The sequence below is a fragment of the Agelaius tricolor genome, unplaced genomic scaffold, assembly GCF_023055355.1.
Source record: "Agelaius tricolor isolate 1412-34295 unplaced genomic scaffold, bAgeTri1.0.p SCAF_23, whole genome shotgun sequence".
Lineage (NCBI taxonomy): Eukaryota > Metazoa > Chordata > Aves > Passeriformes > Icteridae > Agelaius > Agelaius tricolor.
In genome coordinates, this window is record NW_027269283.1 from 13385720 (window position 1) to 13401177 (window position 15458).

Sequence of the window (15458 nt, forward strand, 5' to 3'; positions counted from 1 at the left end):
GGCTGGGGATATTTCCAGGGGTATTCCCTGTGGAATATCTGGGATATTCCCAGGCTTCCAAATCTCAGGCTGCTGTTTTAACTATTAAACATTCTTCCAGGAGGGGAAGCTAAAAAGCCTCTGTTGGAATACTGAGCCCACACGCTGGGCATGTTAAGCCCATCTTGCCTATTGTATATCTCCCTCACTCACTCTCCCTTCAGAGAAGAATCTCCCAGAAGCTTTATCAAAGTTTTTTTCATATCATTTTCTGCCTGCAACAAGAATTTTCTCCACCATGGGTGACAAAGCCTGGTATCTCTCCTTCCCTGGCTGTTACTGAAGGTATAAGATCCATATCCCCAACACAAACCATGCTGGGACTTCTAATTGGGTTTTCCTCCCACTGTAACTCCCTCTGCCATCTGTTCCTCTTTTTCTCTCAGATGACACATCCCTCAGTCACTGAGCAGTGCCATGCAAGCCACCCAGCCTGGAGGCTCTGCCAGAGCAGCACCTTCCCTCTCCTGTGCCCCGGGCTCGGCTCAGGGCGGGAGGGGGACAGGAGGGATCATGGGCTCTGGGTCTCTGCGTTCCAGCCCCATGCCTGGCTGGGGTTTGCCTCCAGATCTGCCAGAGGCTTTCCTTGAAAAGGAGGCAGAAACCCCAGTGCCTCTGAAGTCCAGAGCAAAGCTGGTTTAAGCAGCAGCAGAGCTATTTAACCTCTGACACAACCAATTTTTCTGCTTAGTTGAAATTGCCCATCCCCAGCGCTAACGAAGGGCTCTGGAGCCTCTCTGCTGAGATAATTGGTAGCTCCAGGCTTCAATAGGATCCAGGAACTGTTTTCCACTGCTTCATCTGAGGAGACAATAATCTGTTGGAAACATGGCAACTTCTTCTGGCCTCTTTCCAGACCTCCAGTCATGTTAGAGTTGAGCTACAGCAAATGAAAATACATTAGAATTTTAAAATGGTACATAAGTGATTCTTGCTCATTGGGAAACTTGAAGCTAATGTTGCCTGCAGCTCATACCAGTGTTTTCAGAAATAATTCATTAGCTGCAAAAATCTTCTCTTATTTCCTGGGAAATGAAACAAAAAATTAGCTGTTTTACTTTCCTTGTGGATTGCTTCCTTTCCATCCCCTTCAGCACTCTCCAGGCTGCAGAGCAGAGACAGGAGGTCCTGGAGACCGTGGAGACACAGGTGAACCCTCAGCTACCATAAGCTGGTCCCTTCCAGCAGTCCTCATTCCTTACTCGTGGTTTTCTGGGCAGGTTCCTCGGCCCACCTGGCAGAGGAGAGCAGGACGAGTCAGAGGGGGCTCTGCCTGCCGTGGGTCCCACAGGGGCTGCTGGGATCAGGCTCTCCCTGCTGCAGAGACACACGGGCAGCACTGAGCCAGGGGGAGAGCCACTGCTTCCACCCAGCAATGCTTACAGCTCCGTTTTCATGGGGGAAGGAAGACCCAGGAAGATTTTCTTTCTCTGTTCTTCAGTCCTTTTCATTTTGGTCCCAGAAGAAAAGCAATACATGCAACTCAATGGGAGAGCAAGAGAACAGAGTTTTGCAGATTTTCTCTCAAAGGAAATACATGAAGTGTTGAAGTCAAGCTTCACGTGCCAAATATTTAGGTCAATCTCGTGATGTCTGAGAAATACAAAAGTAAATTTATTGTAATCTCTGTAAGGCTCTGGAGAGCCTTTCTGAAATTTGTGAAGGGCGCCAAAAGCTCAGAACAAACTGCACCTACCCTGGCTGCCCACAGCAGCCCTGGATGAGCGCCCCCAGGGCATTTGCACAAAGGGGCCCGGCTGCCCAGGCGCTCCTGTGGCCTGGGAGAGGGAAGGGTGACACTGACTGCCCGGCTGCCCCCTTCACACACATCTCCGTTTTGCTGGCAAATTTAAGGAATGCTCTTTTTCCCAGCATGAGGCATTGAAACTTCCACATCTGAGCAAACCCTGAAGAACGTGCGAGTGGTTTCCTCGTTGTCTGGGAGGGCATTGGCTGAGGTGCCCGAGCGCAGCCGCCAGAGCTCTCGGTGCCATCTGCAGACAGCCCCACTGGGGGCTGCTCCTGCAGAGCCCCTGGCACACACAGAGCCCTCAGGGGCTCCTGCCTGGGCCCCCTCCCCACACAGCACCTGTGTCTGGTGGCATCTGCAAGGGAACTCATTTTTTCTCCTTAGTGGTTTGACACAGCAATTAGATTGGGTTCAATTGCTGGGACTTTACCACCTGTGCTAATAGCAAAAATTGCTTTCAAAGATAGACTGCAATGTTTGGAATTTGGAGAGAGATTGCTATCCCTTTTAATTACATTTTCTGTCTCTAATGAGACAATTATAAGCATTTCAATAGCTCCCAGTCATCAGCTTTCCACTGTATGAGAGCACAGGAGAAAAAAGGCATCCTCAGCACCCCTTTTCTTTCCTCTCCCACCCACTAAGTTCTTTGAACAATTCACAAGTGTGTCATGTATACTCACCTCCATCCTGGCAGAGATCCTCACAGCACTTGGGCTGCCCAAAGCCGCTCCTGGAGCCACTGCACTATCCCAGCTGTTGCACCTGAGGACCAAATCCCAATTCAGTGACCTTCACAGGGCAGCACAGCCCCACCCACTCCTCTTGCTCAGTTCAGGTCACCTGTGCTGAAATCAAAGCTCCTGTCCCTGGTGTGGAGAGGACATTGTCCCAGAAGCAGGAGCAGCACAGGAGGTGCCAGCACCAGTCTGTCACTCCAGTGGTCCCCTCACAAAGGTCAGTGACTTCAGTGCTGGGAAATTTCCTGGAAAATGAACTGGGAGCTCAGGTTCCTGCTATGTGGTACCTAAGCTTTGAAGGGCTGGTTCCTTCCAGCTAGAAATCCTTCCTGCCCTTGAAACCAGAGCCCTTTAATCTAAGCAGCATCAAATGTTATTGTAAGATTGCATAGCTCTGCAGATAAATACTACATTTAACATTCCCATGGAATGAAGTAAAACACTCTGGTCAAGAATGGAAGTTTATTTAAGGCAATATAAAAATATTGCCATTAATCCAGGATGCTTGTACCCTACAGAGCAGGATGCTGGAGAGCAGCCATTGTAATCAGGACTGATTCAAAGGCCTCCCCATGTGCAGCTGTCATGGGGCCACGGGGCATTTACACAAACAGCAATGACACACAGATAGATGTGCATGTACTGGGTATCCACAGCCCTGGGGGCTGCAGCCAGCAGAGCACAGAGCAGAAAGAGCAGGAGGAAGGGTGAGAACTGGGCCAGGATTGAGGCTGGGAGTAGGAGCAAGCAGAGTCAGAAGCTCTCGGGATGCTCGCCCAGCCCTGTGCCCCTCCTGCCCCACACGCCAAGGGGAGATGCACATTCCAGTGGCTGCAAACAAACATCACCCACACTTCACTTTTCTGCACTGAGATTCCTTCAGGATTGGCATATCTGGTTTGTGATGCCAAGAGACCAGGGAACAAAGAGCTTGGACTTCTGGAAACAAGGAATTTCCAGCCAAATGGGAAATAGCAATTGATTTTCAAATCAAAATAATTTCCTTTACATTTCTTTTTTTGGTATTTTCCTTACAACTTCTAGAAAATCAGTCTGAAAAGCTTTGCTAAGGTTCAGAGCTGTCAGCTGCAGCCCTGACACAAGCACAAACCATGTTGAAAGTTTCCACCATAAGCCCCAGCAGTGGGGCCCAGGTGTGCAGCTGCTGCCAACACCCTGTCCTTGGGGAGGCTCCTCCAGGCACCAGCAGGATCCAGGGTTTGCCTGCACCTAGTTAAACATGAATCACTGTTGTCTGATTAGAGATGATCTTCCCAGTACTTTTCTGACTAAATCATGCTGTTTTGACACACTAGTTCAAGAGCTGTCACTTTAATTATAAGAATGAGTGGTGATGCAGAAAACCAGCACAGCAGCAACACCAACAAAAAAAATGTACAAATCCCCAACTGCTAAAACCAGAGCTTTAATGAGATCAGGGGAGAGGCTGGAGGAGCTGCTCGCTGCACGCAGATGCAGGACAGGATGAGCATCCAGAGCATCTTCCTGAGGGGCCCTGCACCCGAGAAATGGTGAGGTTGGACAGCTGAGAAGGTGAAACAGAGAAGAGCTGCAGTTTGTAGGAGGCCAGGAGCTGAACAGGGCAGCAGAGTCCCAGCCTTGCCACCTGCTGCAGCTGGCACTGCTTGTGAGACATCAGAGTGCTGAACCTGATACCAAATTATTGACATTTTCAGATAAGGCCAGGTAGCAATAATGAACATTTGCTACTCAAACCTTTTGGGGGGACGAGTGTTCTTTAAAAAAAAAAACAAAACAAAAAAAAACCCAAACCAAAAAAAAATTAAAAAAAAAAACACAAAAAAAAACACCAAAAAAAACCCCAAACAAACAAACAAACAAACAAACAAAAAAACAGAAAAAGAAAAAGAAAAAAAAGGAAAAAAAAGAAGACAGAGTCAGTGATCTTAATACTTAAAGACTCAAAATATTCAAAATTAAGAATAAAGGACAAAAAATATTTGGAAAGCTAGAGATAACAGAATAGTCTCAGTTATGGAGAAGTATTGCTAACAGAATATGCTCAACTCGCAGAAGGAACAGTTTGTCATTCGAACAACACAGCTCTTTAAGAAAATTAAATTTTTTGTTGTTCTTTTTCTTTACCTTTGGCTCCATTTCTGGGCATATTTTATCTTTTGTTTCTAAATGTGCCAGGGCTCTTTCCTGATGGAAGGAAGCAGATCCTCATTCTTCAGATGAATGCAATCCCGCATACCAGGACACTCAGGGAGCTGACGGGCCTATGAAGATACCATGTAAAAAATGGTAAACACCACCTGTTTCAAATGCAGAAGAAAGCTGCTTAGTCCCAGGCTGGACATTGCAGGGTTAGGGTGAGGAAAAACACAATTCCCCCATGGCCTCTCTCTCTCTCCATCCCACGTCAGTGAAAGATTTCTCTACAAAAGAAAATCACATGGGTTCTTCAGCAGGCTGTAAAAGGATCTGGACTTTTTGCTTGACTTTCCATCATTAAAGATTGAGATCCTCAGCTGGAGAGCAGGAGCAGGTGTAGGAACATCAGCTGAGTTTAATTCTGCTTTTGCCTGGGTCCGGCGGGGGTGCCGTGCGGGTTTCGCTGTGTGTGCGGGGCCAGGCGGGCGCAGCCCCGGCACCGGGGCAGTGCTGCACCCTGGCAGCGCCGGGCCCTGGGGATGGCCCCGCTCCTGCTTCGCTGCTGCTGCCGCTGCCCAGCGGCCGGGGCTCCCTGCGCTGCCTGGGAGCGGCTCAGCCTCTCCCGGCGGGGCTGCCCGGCTTGCTCCCGGCACAAAGACATTTCCCAGCAGCGCTTTGCTTCGGGTTTCCCAAGTTTCACTTTTCCCAAAACCCAGGTAGGAGAAATTATGGAGATCATAATGATGAGTGGTGATAAAACTCCTAAAGGGAAACAGGCAGGACCCAGTCTGTGTCAACACCATCGGCTGATTTTCATTTGCAGGGAAAGAGATCTGACAACTCCATTGCCTTCTACTCGAAAGGCTCGCTCCTGCTCTCTCTCACACACCTCCCCCAGGAATTTACCAACAGGATCTGTTTGTACAGCCACACAAGGTGTGGAGGTGAAGCCAGCACACTGCACTGCCCTTTTTAGGATGTGCTGATGCAGAGATTTGCAATGTTTTGTGTCATCAAGTGACAGCCTGTGCAGAAACACAGCTGCTGGGAGGGTCCCTTGGGGGCTAAATCTTTCATACTCCTGCATCTTCAGGCCACGGTGAAAGAAGGAAAGGCCTGGCAGTCCTACCATGCCACCAACAGCAGCTCCTGATAAGACCATTTGTTATCAACTCTCAGGGATGAGGCAGCAGCAAAGAAAACCCGTGTGGAAGACTAGTTTTTTAAAAACTGCTACACAAAACTGCATCCTTTGTAGCTTCAGTACTCAGTTCTGAAAGAATGTGGTAAAAGCAGGGTTTCCCATGATCAACAGTTTGGGTAGATTTTGAAAATGAAAAACTTTTCCAATAGCTGCTTCCATTCTGAAATACCCACCTGCCTTCTTTAGGAGCCGATGGCTCAATAAGGGGCTTCTGCAGGACAAAGAAAACTTTCCAGTGACAAAATGCTACTCTCATTACAGACCACTAAGAAATGACACTGGCTCTGAGCTGGACAGAGATCCTCCCTGCAGAAACCAAAACGACATGCTCCAGTGATTTATTCCCAACCCACCTCCAGGGCTCACACCCCTCTACCCACACACCAGCAAGTGTTCCTGAGCCGGCCACAGATTAGTGACAGGTTATGTTGCACAGTGAAATACAAGAGCTTTTGGTTTTTTCCTTAAAATCTTCCTCCTCTGGGATGATATCAACCCCTGTGAGTCCTTAATTCACAGACAGCCTGTACAAAGCCTTGCTCTCAAATCCCTACTGCACTGGCCAAAGGCTTCAGGTGCTCCCAGAGCTCTCCTGGCTCCCCACACCCCTCAGCATCTGCAGCACAGATCCACAGTGCCCCTTGGTGTCTCCCTGCAACACCTTCAGCATGGTCATTAGAGGGGTTTGGGGTCCAGTTCCAGACTAGAGTTGGAGCTGAGCATTAAAACTCTCCTGGAGCCAGCCCCAGCCACTCACCCGGGTGTGACAAACACAATGACCTCAATCTCACACTGCAGAGAGCTCCTGTCTGGAACAAATTAGGTTAAGAAGCTAAAGAGATGGCACTACACAGATTAATCAAACAGACAGACATTGGGAGAATATCTCCAGGCTTCTTTATTTTCATTTATAGAAAAGTATTAATGTTAGTAAGCAGAATGCAAGGAAAATATTTCAAGTACTTCCCAGTCAAAAGCACAAGGCTATAGTCAGCCCTCCTGGCACAGCTGAGCTGACTTCCTATTTAGAGCCCCAGGAGACTACATTGCATTTTGGGCCAACTCAGAGATGTTCCTTGAAGCTGAATCAAGGGCCAGTTTGTCCCTATTCTCACAGACTTGACAAGCACATTACTAAGTTCTGTCATTACCTCAGCAGCACAAAATCAACCCTCTCTAAGACTGAGGGCCAAATGAAATTATGGGACCAGGGAGGATGAAAATAGAAGGAACAGAATCACAAGCACGAGCAGGAAGTATCCACAAAGTTCTGTTGCCACAAAAAGAAGGCACTTGGATTAATTTATTTTGCATTGTTGATTCTTCATTAAGACTTTAAAAAAATAATAATTAAATCTGGCTTCTTATGGCCTTTTTTGTTTGATTTGATATTTGGTAAATTCTCATTCATTTCAAGAAAGGAGGAATTGCAAGAAGTCATCAAGGTCAGACAAGATTCTCTCAGGGAAAAAAGAGATTGGCAGTTCCCAGCCTGATTTCCTTGGAAACTGAGGAGCACACACACACAGAGACAGAGAGGATTCCAGGTGGCCCTGTCCAGCCAGCACCTCTGGAAAGGCAGGGAGCCGCTCCCGCCCGCTCCGTGCCCTCAGCTCCTGCCCGCTCTGTGCCTTCATCTCCTGCCCCTCTGTGCTTCATCTCCTGCCCCTCTGTGCCTTCATCTCCTGCCCCTCTGTGCCTTCATCTCCTGGCCCTCCGTGCCCTCAGCTCCTGCCCCTCCGTGCCTTCATCTCCTGCCCCTCTGTGCCTTCATCTCCTGCCCCTCTGTGCCTTCATCTCCTGCCCCTCTGTGCCTTCATCTCCTGCCCCTCTGTGCCTTCATCTCCTGCCCCTCCGTGCCCTCAGCTCCTGCCCCTCTGTGCCTTCATCTCCTGCCCCTCTGTGCCTTCATCTCCTGCCCCTCTGTGCTTCATCTCCTGCCCCTCTGTGCCTTCATCTCCTGCCCCTCTGTGCCTTCATCTCCTGCCCCTCCGTGCCCTCAGCTCCTGCCCCCTCTGTGCTTCATCTCCTGCCCCTCCGTGCCCTCAGCTCCTGCCCGCTCTGTGCCTTCATCTCCTGCCCCTCTGTGCCTTCATCTCCTGCCCCTCCGTGCCCTCAGCTCCTGCCCCTCTGTGCCCTCAGCTCCTGCCCCCTCTGTGCCTTCATCTCCTGCCCGCTCTGTGCCCTCATCTCCTGCCCCTCTGTGCCCTCATCTCCTGCCCGCTCCGTGCCCTCAGCTCCTGCCCGCTCTGTGCCTTCATCTCCTGCCCCTCTGTGCCTTCATCTCCTGCCCCTCTGTGCCTTCATCTCCTGCCCCCTCTGTGCCCTCATCTCCTGCCCCTCTGTGCCTTCATCTCCTGCCCCCTCTGTGCCCTCATCTCCCGCCCCCTCCGTGCCCTCAGCTCCTGCCCCTCTGTGCCCTCAGCTCCTGCCCCTCCGTGCCGCCCCACGCTGGCCGCGCACCCCGCAGTCCCTTTCTGTGGACTCCTCAAACCAAAAACTTTTCAGCCCTGACTGCTGTCATTTACCCACCAGATTATTGATGTATTATCATCAAAAACAGATGAGAGAGGAGACCAATTTTTTTTTGCTGGATTTGACTCCAGCATACCTCAGGAGCCATGAAAAACAGAAAGTGCTTCACTGCCAGTACAGCAGCTCCTAAGGACAATGATCCAGCTGGCTGTGCTACCTCTCTAAAGAATTACCCTGAATTTTCTTCTTGATTTGAAATGCAAGAAGCTTAGAGAGATTACAGCCACTCCTGTGAATTATTTAGCTATTCAGTACAAAGCAAAGGGCTTTACTGTAACTTTTTAATCCAAGAGGCTTGCTCTAAAATATTGATCACAACAGATGTTATACCTTGCTGAACATTGAATTGGGATTTATAAAACCCACCCACTGACTTTTTTTTTTTTCCAAGTGATTATGCTATTGTACTAAGACTGGGTATGGACAGTGTTCCAACTTCAGGGAAACTGCAGCAAAGATGTTTCTAGAAAAACAGAAAATAACATGAGAGGCCAGGTTAACACCTTCAGCATGTATAATTTTGGAGGCATGGGCACAGAGGAAACCTGGCAGTGCATCAGCTTGGGCATAACATGGTGAAATGTTCCAAAAAGATAAGAAATAGAACGTTAGCTTCTTTGTATATCACTAGATGTCTGCAGCAAAGAACAGGCATCTCATTTTCTTGGCAGTGGTCAGATATTGTCAGCTTGGAAATCACACGTGTGGCGAATCCTTCAGTGAGCAAGAGGCATAAAGGCTAAAGACTGGGAGAGGAAAGAGAAGAGCACTAGAAATCAGTAGCTATGGTGTCCAGGAAGCTGGAATTTAAAGATACCGTGTTAATTCCTGCCTCTGGCAATGAGTCCCTCACTGTGTGACCTCGGGTAAGTCATTTAACCAAGGCATGTCCTGTTCTTGATCTCGAGCAGGAAGGACATTCCCAAGGAGATTGCATTACTCAGCTGATTCCTTCACACAATGCAGAGGTGGGCGCAGCTCTTGTGCAATTCCCTGAGGGGCACCAACAGAGCACAGCTCCTGGTCCAGCACCCAGTGACAGAGCACAGCTCCAGGGCCAGCACCCAGTGACAGAGCACAGCTCCAGGGCCAGCACCCAGTGACAGAGCACACTCATGGGGCACTCACAGAGCACACGTCCCAGGGCCAGCACCCAGTGACAGAGCACACTCATGGGGCACCAACAGAGCACAGCTCCCAGTCCAGCACCCAGTGACAGAGCACACTCATGGGGCACTCACAGAGCACAGCTCCAGGGCCAGCACCCAGTGACAGAGCACACGTCCCAGGGCCAGCACCAGTGACAGAGCACACTCATGGGGCACTCACAGAGCACAGCTCCCGGTCCAGCACCCAGTGACAGAGCACAGCTCCAGGGCCAGCACCCAGTGACAGAGCACACGTCCCAGGGCCAGCACCAGTGACAGAGCACACTCATGGGGCACTCACAGAGCACAGCTCCCAGTCCAGCACCCAGTGACAGAGCACACTCATGGGGCACCAACAGAGCACAGCTCCCAGTCCAGCACCCAGTGACAGAGCACACTCATGGGGCACCAACAGAGCACAGCTCCCAGTCCAGCACCCAGTGACAGAGCACACTCATGGGGCACCAACAGAGCACAGCTCCCAGTCCAGCACCCAGTGACAGAGCACACTCATGGGGCACTCACAGAGCACAGCTCCCAGGGCCAGCATTCATGCTGCCCTCCTCCACAGCCCCCTGCCAACAGCTGAGCTACAAGGAATGCTTTCACCTTATTCTGAGATACACAGACTGAATGAAATTTAGCTTTAGAAAGCTATGGGTCTACATAAATACTGCAATTTTGACTGGCCTTGTGTGGCTAGGAAAATTGGATCTCATCCAGGCATCTCAGAAGGAGACGCCCATCAAGCTCCTGAGAGCAAACTTTGTTTCTTGTCTTACATTCCCAGAGTGAAAGCAGCTCTCCCTTGTTCTGGTTTGACATAGCCCTGGGGATTTTTTTAGGGTTTGGGGTTTTTTTCCCCTGACAGGCTCTAAAGATGCCAAGGAAACACAGCCCAAGACATGCTGGACCACCAACCCAGCAACAGATTTCTTGCAAGACAAATTGCCAAGTCTGGGTGGGTCTGCTGGCCCTGTGGGGAGCCAAGCAATGTGCTTTTACAGAAAGGAAATGTGGCTAGTCTGTCATACAGGGAGAGGCTCAGGAGCAGAACAGCTTGCAGGGATGTCCTTGGGAACACCAGGGGGTGTTCACTGTAGTATAAAAAGGGGCATTCTTCGTTGATGGAAAGAATAGTTGGTCACCATAGAAGTTTTAAGAGCAATACAAGCAGAGGATGGTAACAATTGGGAAAAACTGCACCTTCTCCTCCAGGTTCTTTGGAACTGTCTTTGCCCTGGGATCTCAAGTTTACACAGGCAGACAGCCAAGTGCAGCTCTCTGGGACTTCTGGTAGGCTCACCATTTATTCTGCTGCCTGCAGGACTCAGCCCATGAGTCCCAACACACGTTCTACAGTGTGGGGATCACCAGAAGTTCTTGACAAGTCAGATAACTTGTGCTGTGGATAGTAAAGGAAGGCCTTTGCCTGAATGACCAGAGCTGCCTACAGAGCTCACAGCTATTGTTCAGTAGCTGGACATCATAAACAAGGTAAGAGCTTTCTTTGGTTGCTTTTCCCAAAACTGGATGACACCATTCCCATCAGAATGACAAAAGAAGTCACATCTAGACCACATCAGCAGAAAACCACAGGACTGACCTGAGTAACATCTCCACCACCGCAAGGGATCTGCCAAGAAGTGCAGAAGTGTCTAATAGTCTAAAAGCTATAGCTGCAGAACATCTGTTTAGAGCAGTGGATGCTGTATGAGACAGAAATGCTCTGCTTCAAAACAAAGTCTTCTTACTGCCTGGAGCAGACTAGGGGTCCCAAAATCTGGATGTTCCCTGGCTGCTCACAAACTCATATTGTGCTTCACTGGCTGTCCATGGTAATGTCAAGCCTGTCAACACAGCTGATGTGTCATATAATCTTATCACTGAACAGAGAGGAAGTAACACAGCCATTAGAAGCAACAATTAGTAATGGGCTGTGATTTGCTATAAACTAATGCAGCAGCTAACACACGGGTCTAAAAAGAATTTAATAATCACCATGCAGTCAAAATATGCTTGGGTCTTTGGGAATACAAATGTTAAAACTCTCCCTTATGTATGAAAATTTCTATTAAAAGCAACATCAGACAGAGAAATAATCTGTGCTATTTTTCTCTAAATGCTCATGGCACCAAGAAACAGATCTGTTTGAGAAAAGTAAACATTTGCTTAAACATACCAGCCCAGTGAGTGACTCCAGGCTTCAGTTTAGAAAGTTACACAAGTCCCAACAGCAAGGCCTGTTTCTCTACAGCTGATGGAGCGGAGAGCTGGGCCTGGCCCCAGCCCTGCAGAGCCCCCAGAGCAGGCCCAGTGTGGCTGTGCTGCAGGGAGCCCTCCTGGCACAGGAGCAGCTGCAGGCCAGCCTGGATCCAGAGACACCTGAGCTCCATCCCCGCATTCAAACCGTCCAGCGCACAAACTCCGGAGCTGGCCAGGGCCAGTCAAAGTCAGGCTGCTTTAAAACTCAGAGTTAAACCTCCTCATCCCCACCTCTTACCAAAGCACTCTCTGGATGTTCCCAGCACCCACCTCTGCATTGCGTGAAGGAATTTTAAGAGATTTTATAAGGGGGTTGTCTGTCCCCCATGGCTGCTACAGCCCAAGCAGTGTCTGTACCGGCTCCCCACACCCCAAGAGGTTCTGTCACAGCTGCTTGGGGGGCTCTGGGGACCCCGCGGCGGGTCTGGGGGGCTCTGGGGAGCTCTGGGGACCCCGCGGCGGGTCTGGGGGGCTCTGGGGACCCCGCGGCGGGTCTGGGGGGCTCCGGGTGCCCGCGGGCCGGGCCGGGCCGGTGCCCTGAGGGTCAGCAGCGGCAGCACAGCGCCCCCTGCGGGCCGGGCACGGCGCCCCCCGCGGCCGCAGCACCGCTGCAGGTGCCCAAACCCCGGCCCCCCGGCTGCCCAAACCCTGGCCCCGGGTACCCAAACCCCGGCCCCCCGGCTGCCCAAACCATCCCTGCAGCATTCAGGGGTTGCCTAGGATTAGTAATTTACCAACCACGGTGGGTTAGTAACCTACCAACAGTTTCAAATTTCATCCTGATGCATACCTGCAATAGCAGCAGAGCTTGAAACCTGACCTAAGCGACTGCTCTTGCAGAGGCAATAGAACATGCCAAGAACACGTTTCAGCTGCATGTCTCTCCAGCTCCCACTGGACAAGCACTCTCTCCTCCTACAGAATGTCTCCTGGTAGGTCTGCTCATTACATTAATGAAAGTAATTGTATTAGCAGCAGTTCTGGTCCCTCACCAGTAAGCAGTTTTAAGAGATCAGGCTGCTTACATTAATTGAATAAGAAAAATCTCTACTCAATTTAATTGAAGACTGCTTTGAATGTTGAATAGTAGCCGATTCTCCATCATTGCTGTTTCCCACTAAGCACACATGCCAAAGCCCACTCTCAGCTCAAGACACCTCAAGCCCCATCCCAGAACCACTGAAACTGAGTAATTACGCAGATGAGCAGGCTGCACCTCTCCCAGACCTGCAGCACAGCGGCAGCCACAGCCTCAGCCAAGCACCCCTGCTCCAGGGTATGTGGAGCTCTGTTGCCATGAGATAGCTCTTGGCTTGAGGCAGCAGGCAGCTCCAGCACCACTCACAGCAGCACACTGTGTGAGTCTCCAACTTCCCAAACCACCGGGAGATCCAGGAATGAGCTGTTAAATGTGGGTCAAGAGAATTTCAGTTACCAGCCAAACCAACCCATTACTCAAGATTTTATTAAAACCAGGCTTCCAACAGTACAGAAACACACTGTGCTGCAGCATCCCAGACACGCCTTGCCCACTTCACAGGCTGCCAGGGATACATCACTGCAGCTTTCTGGACACCAGGGGAGAACCAAGCCCTGACTCCCCTCCTTACACACAAGGCCATCCATCCTCCCAGGAAAGGCTTCCTTGACTTGCATGCTATGGCAGGACATGATCTGTGCCAGGCAGGGAATGCAGCCTCTGCAGACAAAAGCATCCAACTGCATTAAACATGCAGCAAGTTCCAGAATCCACTCCAGTTACATGCTTTGTACCCAGGGGACAGAAAATGTAACACCCTCTGTCTAAGCTGGCAGGACACAAATTCATCACTCCTGAGGGCTTTGAGAGGTCAGAGCTATTGCAGGGTATGGGAATGCTGTGGCTTGAATGAGGATCCCAGGCAGCAGCATGGGAGCAGCAGAACCACCCATCTTCTTAAGCAGAACACTCAAACTCCAGCAGGGCCCAGGACAACTTTTTGTAAATCTCAACCTGTCAAGAGAACAGACAACATTCTGTCTATCCACTCCAGCACAAACAGCAAATATACAGCTTTCAAATGCACTCCAGCCCCCATAAACACCACTAGACAACAGCTGCTCTCTAAAGAGAAGGAGTTTCCTCCTTGCCAAGCACTCTAAACAGGATGAACTCAGACTGCACTGTGGGAGCTTTTAGGGCAGGACTTGACAGGAACTAACAGGGCAGAGATGCCAGAGAAACATCCAGTCAAGCTCAACCAGCTCCACCACCTGAACCGAGTACTCGCATCCTTTTGCTGAGAGAGGGCACAATCCTGCTCTTGGGAGACCTCAGCCTCCCTGGAGACAGAGCAGCTGCTCTCAACAGCAACATGAGGCTGGAACTGGGCAAGCCAGTGGCAACAGCTGATGATCTGATGAAGTTCTGTTACGCACATTTTCTAAAAAAATTAGTGAAATGCTAACCACAGACAGATTTTCAGATGTCACATAGGTTATCTTCAAGTAACAAAAAGAACACCAAAAGCAATCCTTCTCTTGCAAACAGACACATTGCTGAAAGCATGACTTCCATCCACTTCTCAAGACATTGAGAACCTCCCATTGGGGGGAGTGAACCCAAAAACTATAAAGAACAAAAGCTCCCAGACTCTGCAAGAAGTACCTTGTTTTAACATGCTTAAACAGGACAAGACAAAAACATTACATTTATGCCCTTGAAGTTGAATTGAAATCTATCAGACCTCTCTGCCCTTAATTTGAGATCTTTGGAAAAAACTTTAACAGGAACTTCCCTGTAGGAAACTTTTTTTAACAGGGACACTTAGGTTTTAGCACTTACAAGGGCCCCTTCTGCAATATTAATCCCCACTCTGGCAAACCTCCAGGGACTTTAACTTGTCAAGGCACTGCAGAAGCAACTTCCTTGGAAAAAGGTATTATTTCTCTTTTTCTTTATTAAACCCAGTGAACACAGGTGAATTAAAGACTTACCATTCTCCCCTGACAAAGGGGCACACATGGTGGAGCAAACCAGACAATGTCTTCACCCACATCTCTTCATTGTCAGCTGCAGCCTGAACTTCAGGTCTCAAGGCTCAACTCCCCACTTCTGCCTTCACAGTGCCCTGGGGGTAAAGCCAAAGGGAACTGTCAGCACCAGACCCTGTCAGGGTGTGGGACACAGCAGCAATTCCCTGCTGGTGCATCAGACAGGATCTGGCTTGAACAGCAAGTAATCAACACTGTCGCTCTGATGGGGAAAAAATTCAGTCATCATTTACACCAGCAAGTCCCTAGGAGCTGCAGCTGCACAGCCCCAGCAGCTGTGCCACACTCCCACATCCCTGGCAGAGCCGCAGGCACTGTGGGCTAACAGCAGAGGAAGCAGCAGAGCCATGCCCACACTGGCAATCCTCTGCACTCCTTGAACCTGGCAGCCAGGGTCAGGGCACAAGAGCGCTGCCAGCAGCACCTCCCACAGGGACAGCTTCAGCCAGAGTGGCTCCTCCTCCTCCTCCTTACTGGGGCAGCTGCTCAGGGCTGCCCATCACCCAGGGATGTCCATGCAGTGCCCTAAACTGAGCCCTCTGAACACAATGCAGCAGGGAAGCACACAGCACAGAGCTGTAAGCCACCACGCTGTTCCAGCTCAG

General features: G+C 50.1%; 1 non-coding gene across 1 annotated transcript; it reads right to left on the reverse strand.

Annotated features, from left to right (window-relative positions):
- Positions 1–15001: 15001 nt before the first annotated feature.
- LOC139599658 (small nucleolar SNORD12/SNORD106) lies at positions 15002–15092 on the reverse strand. The gene has a single exon (XR_011682285.1). It is a non-coding gene; the product is annotated as a small nucleolar SNORD12/SNORD106 (small nucleolar RNA).
- Positions 15093–15458: the final 366 nt, after the last annotated feature.